Here is a 9,624-nt window from a genome sequence, read left to right as displayed (position 1 = left end):
TGTCAATGTCAAATTACTCCTCATGAAAGCCACAAGGTCCAACAAAATAATACCCAAATAAAGCTCCAACACCAACATAAAAAGGCATGAAAAAGAAAGTAAAAGAAACCATAAATAATGAAGCTAAAAAAATTGAGAAGAAAGAAACATAAATAAATGCAATAATTGAAAGAAGAATGAAAGAGTAGATGGGAGGAAGAAAAGAACCTGAGGAAGAAGATGAAAAAGGGAATAAGAGAGTAGTAGATAGTAAGAGAAAATAAGGAAGAAAGAAGGAAGAAGAAATAAGGGAGAATTAGGATTGAAAAAGAATTAGGATTGGGGGAGGGAAGAATTGAAATCAGGCGGTGTACTGGTGTAGATGGGAAGAATTGAAATCAGGCGGTGTACTGGTGTACTGGTCACGGTTTTTTTATCTATGGTCACGGTTACAATTTTCAAATTCTGACACTTTAGGCCACATTTTTTCACCGTGACCATAGCCTCTATGGTCACCCCTCCTGAAAACCATGACTATAGCCTTATCTATGGTCATGGTTTTTATTATGGCCATAGCTCTATGGTCACGCCTCCTTAAAACCATGACCATAGCCTTATCTATGGTCACGGTTTCTACCGTGACCATAGCCTCTATGGTCACGGTTTTTACCGTGACCATAGCCTCTATGGTCACCCCTCTTTAAAACCGTGACCATAGCCTCTATGGTCACCCCTCCTTAAAACCGTGACCATAGCCTTATCTATGGTCACGGTTTTACCGTGACCATAGCCTCTATGGTCACCCCTCTTTAGTTACCGTGACCATAGCCTTATCTATGGTCACGGTAAAAAACTATGACCATAGCCTCTATGGTCACCCCACCTTAAAACCGTGACCATAGCTTTATCTATGGTCACGATTTTCACCGTGACCATAGTCTATTTTGTTTTATGAGATTTTTTTTAAAGCATAATCACATCCTAAAATGATGATAATTACAAAATAAATCCAAAAATAAAAAATGATAATCAACAATTAAGATAAGTTGTGATTAAAGTAACCAACTAACATATCAATATAGTTGAGTGAATACACTTGTCTCAATCTCAGTTTTATACAGTGATATACACACTAACACTAAGTAGAAACTGTTAACATAATTATTCCACAGACGTGAGAGCAATACAATTCAGACTCTGCCAGGATAGATTGTTTCTGGTATTGCTATTCTTCCTTTTCAATGTTCGAAAACTTTTGTTTCAACCACTTTACCATATGAAAGCTCAGCACCTACTTCATTAACATGCAAAGCAAAGTCACATTAGAAATAAACACTTACATTTATTTTTCTTCAACTTAGGGAAAAAAAACATATCATCAAAATATATATACATTACACATATACTAAAAATTAAAAACTTTTGAAACTTTAGACAAGTATTTAAAAATTAAAAATTTTTTCTTGTAAAATTTTATAATTCTTTTGAAAGTTTAGATATCCTTTAAGCTAAGAATTACTCTAAATTAGTATTTGAAAAAATAAAAACTCAAAACACAAAATTCAATATTAAACCGTAAACTCAACTACAGTTTTCTTTTCTTTCATGGTCATAATATATAAAGTAATAATACTTATGTATTCTTTTTTGTCTTGTATGCTAATGCAGATTCACAACACATTTTAAACTCTAGATGAAGTATCACAAGAATAAGACCTAATATAAAAGAAAAACAAAGAGAGTTTGAAATGAATTACCATATCAACAGTTGAAGGATGGTGGGAGTGACGAAAATGGTAAAGCAAATGTAAAACCTAAACTAGAATAACTAATTCACATGTTAGTATTCAAAGCACAAGGTTCCTTCTTTCCCTTTAACACAAAAAGTGTAGAAGAAAGCCAAAAGCCACTCATAATAACACACAAACGGTTCCAAACCCAACCTTAGTTTCATGACAACATAACAATAAAAAGGAAAATCAAAAGGAAGCAGAAAAGTTAAGCTAACCTGTGAAGGGAAAGCTTGTTTATTGTAAATTAGTAACATATGGCACTGAAGTAATTGTGAAAGAAAGCCAACTCCATTTGCTACAAAAAAGTCCTGTTTTACTGTAATTGGAATACATAAACAGAACAAGTCAACGTATAGATGAAGTTGACTTTTATTAAGTTAACTCTTATTATACTAAATTCCTCATATTAAGTTAACTCTTATTAGTTTAATGTACTTTTTTTGCACTTATTCTCTTTATTTAATATAAAATCAATTCTACAAAAACTGAAATTTATATGGCCAAAAATGATATAAGACCAAAAATCAACAGAAAAGAATTTGCTGCTGATTTAGTAGTTACTTTTTCAATCATGTGTACTTGAAAAAAATTATTTCTATTCAAAACAATTGAAATTACAGCACAAAAAAAAATATTTCAATCATGCTTACAACTTATGAATGAGATAAGTTAACTACACACAATATGTAACCACTAACAACCAATGTACATGTGGTAAAGGGTTAATTAGAGTATAAGACATCGCACCTATACATTCAAAAATAAAATTAGTTGTGGTAGAGGATTAATAAGAGTATAAGACATCTTGCCATAAAATACCAATAATCATCAAAATCCACCAAAACTTGTTGCAGATTTGCTTCGTTAAGATCATCACCTTACAATAACAATGCAATAACAATCCAATAACAATTTTTATTGATCTCAGTACAATAATTTATAATCACTAACCACTTTGTGATAGTTGTAAAGTCTCTCCTTAATCTCCAAAATATGCCTAATATTACAGAACACTGCACTAGGGAGAAAACAATAAGAATTGTTCTACCTCATCTATCAGTTTTTGCCACTCAGGAGTCCCAAACCTTGGAGCTGCATAATGGAATTTAATTGCCAACTCTCTTCTTTCTTATAGTCTAATGAGCCCAATGCACTATTTGGGTTGGTTGGCATGAATGCAATCAGTGAAACTAAAGCAGTCCTTCCTGACAAAAGAAATTAAATTCACATCAGCAACATACAAACCTTCCTATTAAAGGAAAGTGTGAAGCATTAATGGTTATGGTTATAGTCATTAAGATAATGAAAATTGCAAATGATGAAACAATCAAGTAATGAAAATGATGTGTATAATCTCCTTCTAAACATCACCAGAAAAAATCCCCTTCTAAACACAGTGCAATCACTTAGTTTGTTCAGTATTTTCCAAATAAGTTAGTGCTGGATAATTAAAAATAGAGATGGACTAATGGCAACAGAGCAAATACAAAATAATATATTCAACATTTTCGGATAATCTAAAGTAGCCACATCAATTGCATTGTGGATTACATCAAAGATGCTACATTCTGCATCCTCAAAATATTTCTTCCACTCTTGATGGCTATCAGAATTCACGGGGAGTAAACAAAATTAAATCTTTTCCAAGATAAAAAATAATTCACCTTTGGGAGATTCTGCTTCTGGGGTACTACAGATTGACAGACATAGATTAAAATCTACCACTGATATAATAACACAACATGCTAACAATAGTAGCAACTACCAGATTCAACAATAATTCTAACTAAAATTTGCATCAAACCAAAGAAAGAACGACAACAATAACTCTAAGAAATCAACATTCAACAATAAGAAAGAACAGCAATAACTCTAAAATTTGCTCAGATTCACCGAAATTAACATCGATCCAAAGAAAGAACAGCAACAACAACTCTAAAAAATCAACATTTAACAAAAATTTACTTAAGTCAGTTTTTAAGCAACAGCAGGTGGAACCTTTTTGCAACAAAAGATTTACTTAAGTCAGTTTTTAAGCAACACAGCAACCACCACTATTCCACAAAATTTTTCTGACTTTGTGATTCAATAGAGTGAACAAACAACCATTCAAAAAAAGTGCCAACAACAAACAACAACAGCTCTAAAAAATACGGCAACTAAAACTCAACAACTCTAAAACACAGCAACCAGCAACAAACAACACTAAAAAACTAAATGCAACATCAGCAACCACCACATTCAAGTTCAACAATAATTCTAACTAAAGTAATAACTACCAGATTCAATAACAACTCTAAAAAATTTAATACAATAGTAAATTAGTAATAACCACCAGATTCAATAACAATACTAACTAAAATATGCTCAGCTTCAACTGTTCAACAACTCTAAAATTCAATTACAACAGTCAACAGCAACCACCAGTTTCAGTATTCAACAATTCTAGTGAAAGGCCAGGGTAAAAAATTGAAGGGAGCTCACCTGGATAACTGGTTCCTAGACCGCGACCAAGAAGACGACCACCACCACCCGACTGACCCGAAGGAGCAGATGCAGATATGCTACTTGATTTCTGTCTTCTGTGAGCTTTCTGCCGCCGACGAAGTGAACGCAAGGTAGGAGTGCGGGACCACGATGATGACGAGGTGAGGAGGTGAGCAGAGAGGCGACGAAATAACGAGGTGACCCACGATGGACTGATGGAGTGACGAGGGTGAGCGACTGCCGATTGCCGACGAGGCGACGACAGAGGACGGAGGAGCAGAGAGACGACAGATGAGTGCTGGGGCTTCCCAATTGTTTTTTTTTTAAAAAAAAAGCAAAACCCGGTCCGGGTTGAATTAACCAAACGGTTCACCGGGTCCCTTGCATAGCCGGTTCGGTGAGTGGTTCGGTCTGGCCTGGTGACCGGGTGACCAAATTTTTGGTCGAACCGGTCAGATCGAGCCGGGTTTGATAACTATACAGTCAGGTGACCGAGTGACCAGGTTTCCGGTCGGGTCGAGTCGGGTTTGATAACTATGGGATTAGGGTTACAGGGTTACCTTAGTGAATGAAACGGTGCCATTTAGTATACAAAATTAATTTTTATATTGTTCCAATGATCTTATACTGTACCATGGCTAAAACTTCAACTATAATTAAAACGAATTTGGCATTATACGTGATCACTGATGATGGGTTAATTTTTCATCCGTTATTAAGTTATTAAATAATTTTTTATATTATTAAGTTCTAAATCATTTTTTAATTTAAAATTAATAGTATTCAACTTAATTTTTTATTTATAAAATTAAATTTAAAATTTTAATATTTAAAGTAAATTATATAAAGTTATTATTAGTTTTTAATTATTAAAATTTTTAAATTTTAAAAAGATAATATATTTAAAATTATAAAAAATATATAAAAATCTTAATTAATTAAAACTCAAATGATTAAAACTGTGATCATAGATCCCTTTAGGTCACCCCCAAAACTGTCACTATAGATACCTTTAGGTCACCTCCCAAAACCGTGATCATAGACCCCTTTAGGTCACCCTCTAAAACCGTGACCATAGACCCTTTTAGGTTACCGTGACCATAGACCCCTTTAAGTCACCCCCTAAAATCGTGACCATAGACCCTTTTAGGTCACCCCCCAAAACCATGACCATAAACCCTTTTAGGTCACCCTTCCGAAAAATCGTGACCATAGACCCTTTTTGGTCACTGTAAAAAAACCGTGACCATAGACCCCTTTAGGTCACCCCCTAAAACCGTGACCATAGACCCTTTTAGGTCATCCTTTTTTGAAAAACCGTGACCATAGCCCCTTTTTGGTCACTATAAAAAACCGTGGCCATAGACCATTTTAGGTCACCCCCAAAACTGTGATCATAGACCCTTTTAGACCACCCCCCAAAACAGTGACCATAGACCCTTTAGGTCACTCCCCAAAACTGTGACCATAGACCCTTTTAGGTCACCCTTTTTTGAAAAACTGTGACCATAGACCCCTTTATGTCACCCCTCAAAACCATGACCATAGGTACTCTATGGTCACCTTTTCCAAAAAAACCGTGACTAAAGCTTTTTTTTTGTCACCTTAAAAAACCGTGACTAAAAAAATCGTGGCCATAGACCCAAAATGTTGTAGTGTTAGGAGAATGATAAAGGGTTCAAGCATCACCAAGCCACAAACAGGACTAACAGGACATTGGCTAGGTTGTCCAAGTATACTGGCGTGTCATGACTTTTATGAAGACAAAGTCTATGTTGGTATATAAATTTTATTAACATATTAAGTTCATTTTATCTTTGACTTTTACATTAATTGTCACTTGATTTAACTTTTTCTTTCAATATGTGCAGTCTAAGTCGTTGGACTTGGATTGTGAGGTGACGACGACGGAGGTTTTCAAGTATAATCATATGCTGAAGGAGAACATGGAGAGATTTGCCAACCAATGGTCTGTGAATTACTATGTGAGTAAACGTCATAATTTATTTCATAACTTATTATTATGTAGAAATCTTACACATAGAACTTGGAGGTCGTAACCCAACAATCTCAGCAGCGTGGGGAGGACGGCAACAACTCTTCTGCTACTATTGTTGATCCTGATGTAGTGTGGCATCAGATCACATTCAAGTCGTACAAGAATCATGTCTACGACTGGGGTCCTTCTTTGTCGGTAACCTCCACACCCCCACCTTGAAGGCTTTGTCCACCTTAGACACTAGCCCTGCAAATCCCAATGACTTCGATTTGCGTGAGCAGGTTCACAACCTGATCCAAAGCCTTCAAGACCAGGGTCACCAGCTGCATCTTGCTAAGAAGAGGTATAATGAGCTCCTCGCACGCATGATAGAGAGGGATGCTCGCGATACAAAGATAAAGTCCCTGAGGTATGAGCTCAGGCAGGATCCCCGAGTAGATCTAGCGAATGCGACATTGATGAGTGCTAAATACTTATATGGAAATTCAAAATTTATAAAGCTCAAGTTCATTATAGCTCTAAACCGAAATTTAACACTCTCAAAGTTTAGTTAAAAATGTCACAATTTAAATCAATAACAAAGAGTTTAATTCCGGGACATTCTCTCTTAGACTTGCAATATGGTGTACAATCATTGGCTATGAAAATCGCATTTGAGCGCAATGATAGAAATGTAAATTGACTAGAAATTAAAAGAGCCATTAATAACTAAATTGCAAGAAAGTAAAATCAAAGAGCAAGTAAATGACTAACCAAGCAAACATAAAATTTAAGGGACAATAATTAAAATGATAGCTCCACTAATAAAAAGCATTAAATTAAACTAGAAATGATCAAGGCAATGACTAATAAAAGAGATAAAATTCAAATGCTAAAATATCTTGGTTAGAATTGAGAGTCAAGGATCACTATCATTGTCATTAACTACAAACATGGTAATTGTTAAGAGTTAATCCCACTTCTTTAACCTCTACACATTGAGAAAAGTCAAGTAGGCTTAATTTGTCTTAATTCATAAATCCTAACCAACTTACTAACTGAATTTTGTAAAAGGTTAGCGTTAGTAAAAACAATATCAACTAACAACTCTAGATTACAAATCAAAATTGGACATTAATAATTCAAGGTCACTCAATTTCTCAATCACAAGCCAAGAAAAGAAAAATCTACTCCATAACTAATGCAAATATTTTATCAAATAATTGGTGTGCATAAAAATAAAACATCATAAATTACAAGAATTAACAAAAAACTACTACTATCCACTACAAGAATTTAACACTAACAATTTAAATAAGCATAAATGAAACATAAAACATAAAATTCATTCATGAAAAATTAAGAATTAACATTGTTCATACAATACCAAAATAAAACAAAGTGAACTAACAAGAAATTATAAGCAAAGTACTACAGTGTAGAGAAACAAAAAAATAATAGCAAAACTACAATTAAACAAAATTAAAATCCAAAACTAGAAGTAAAATGAAATGAAACCCTAGAAAATCTAGAGAGAAGTTGGAGCTTCTCTTACTAGAAATTATGAACTCAAACTTAGAAAAATGTAAAATGAGAGTATGTGAACGTAGTGTAGCCTCCTCCTCCAAGTCTTGGCTTTAAAATATTATCTTCCACAGTTGTCGGGGCCCTTGGAAAGTCCGAAACGTGAATACATGTACTTCATTAATCAAGGCACATGAACTGACCTTGCGCACGCGAGAATCTCCCTTAACCAAGGACATGGTGCTCATGCGAGGATCTTAGGCGAGAAAATGTTGCTCAGGTGAGAATCTCACTTAAACGAGAATATCTCTCTAAAACGAGAAAATCTCACTTAAACAAGCTTCTAGACAACTTCTCTTCTGAATTGCTTACCGAATTCACTTCTTCACTCTATTCTCTCGATCCTTTGAGACTGTTGATGCACCTTAACCTTGAAACACTTAAAAAATTTTCCTCACGGTATCATATGACATAGAAAGAGATTAAGAACTTAACAATTAGAAGAACGAAAAGCATGCTTTTCACGCACAACTTTTTAGAAGCAAGATTCCAAAAATTCAATTAATAAAGCCAATATTGTGTAGGTTATTAGCTAATAAACTCCATATTTTTTAACACAATTCAGAATAATAAAATAGAATTTATTAGACATCAGATGGCGGTCTACTATGATTAGATACGCACTGGTGGTAGCGTCGCTGCTGGAGGGGGCTCCTTATCCTCTACACAGACACTAGCACTAGCACCGACACCACCACCTAGACCGTCGACTCAACAAAACCAGGCGGATGACGACGATGATTATCATGACCCGTAGTGATTACGGTATAATTTTGCTTTATTTGACATTTTAGTAGCTTATCTGATCTGTTTGACTTTTTCTTATGTATATTTGTTATTATTTCAGATTATAATTGTATATCTTTGATTAAAAGTACTGTTATATTTTCATTAATTGGTATTTGACTACTAATTCTTGACATATTAATGATGATATATAAGGTTATAACAAGTATTCTATATAGTCATTCAAAAATAAAAAAAATTAAAATTGAAGTTTATCGTCGAATTTACTATCGATTGAATATCCTAGTAGTTATTAATTTAATTATTAATAAATAATATATTACTGTCGGATCTACCGGGAGATAAATATGGAAGTGAATGTACAAAAACTTAATTTATAGCACCAATGTTATCGTCGAAAATTTTTTGACAATAATAACCTCCAGACTTTCGCCAATTAAAAGTTTATGTCTGTCGATAATTAGCAGGTGGATAAAAAAATTCACTGATAAATAATTACCGGTGAGATTTTTATCATCCACCAATAAACAAGCCGACGAATTTTTCGGTAATTCCGCCGCTTAAGGTGTACATGGTTTGGTTAATCCAAAAAACTAAACACTTTTTTGTTAACCAAAAATTTAATCTTGGTTAATTAACCAAATTAATTAGTTTTATATGATATAACTGGTNNGAAATTAGCATTTTTTCAAATTTAGTTTTAATTTTGGTTAATCAATTAAAAATTAGTTTTTTAAATTTGGTTTTGGTTAATCAATTTTTAAAAAATATAGATAAATTAAATTGATTAACTAAAATATGATTATGATTTTTAATCAGTTAATCACATTTTAGTGTTTGTAATGTGAGCTCTTACCACCGCTAGATCTAATATTATTATGTGACTTTCTTGTAGCGAATAAATTATATAAACCACCTATTTAATCCTACCACTCTTATCTTTTGTTCCACCTGATAAACTTGATTTTTAGTTTTACAAATAAAACTAAATAAAAAAAAAAAAAAAAAGTAGAATAGAGACATCCCTTTAATAATATTATGGACTGTTGGGAGTCC

The 9,624-nt window shown here is 33.6% G+C and overlaps 1 long non-coding RNA gene across 1 annotated transcript; it reads right to left on the bottom strand.

The window, feature by feature from the left end:
- Positions 1,006–2,882, bottom strand: LOC107641832. Its single transcript, XR_001620450.2, has 2 exons — positions 2,727–2,882; positions 1,006–1,273 (listed from the first exon to the last, which is right to left on the bottom strand). It is a non-coding gene; the product is annotated as an uncharacterized LOC107641832 (long non-coding RNA).

Source organism: Arachis ipaensis, chromosome B05, assembly GCF_000816755.2.
Source record: "Arachis ipaensis cultivar K30076 chromosome B05, Araip1.1, whole genome shotgun sequence".
Taxonomy (NCBI): domain Eukaryota; kingdom Viridiplantae; phylum Streptophyta; class Magnoliopsida; order Fabales; family Fabaceae; genus Arachis; species Arachis ipaensis.
The sequence above is the reverse complement of the archived record's forward strand: the minus strand, read 5'-3'. Positions and strand labels throughout refer to the sequence as shown.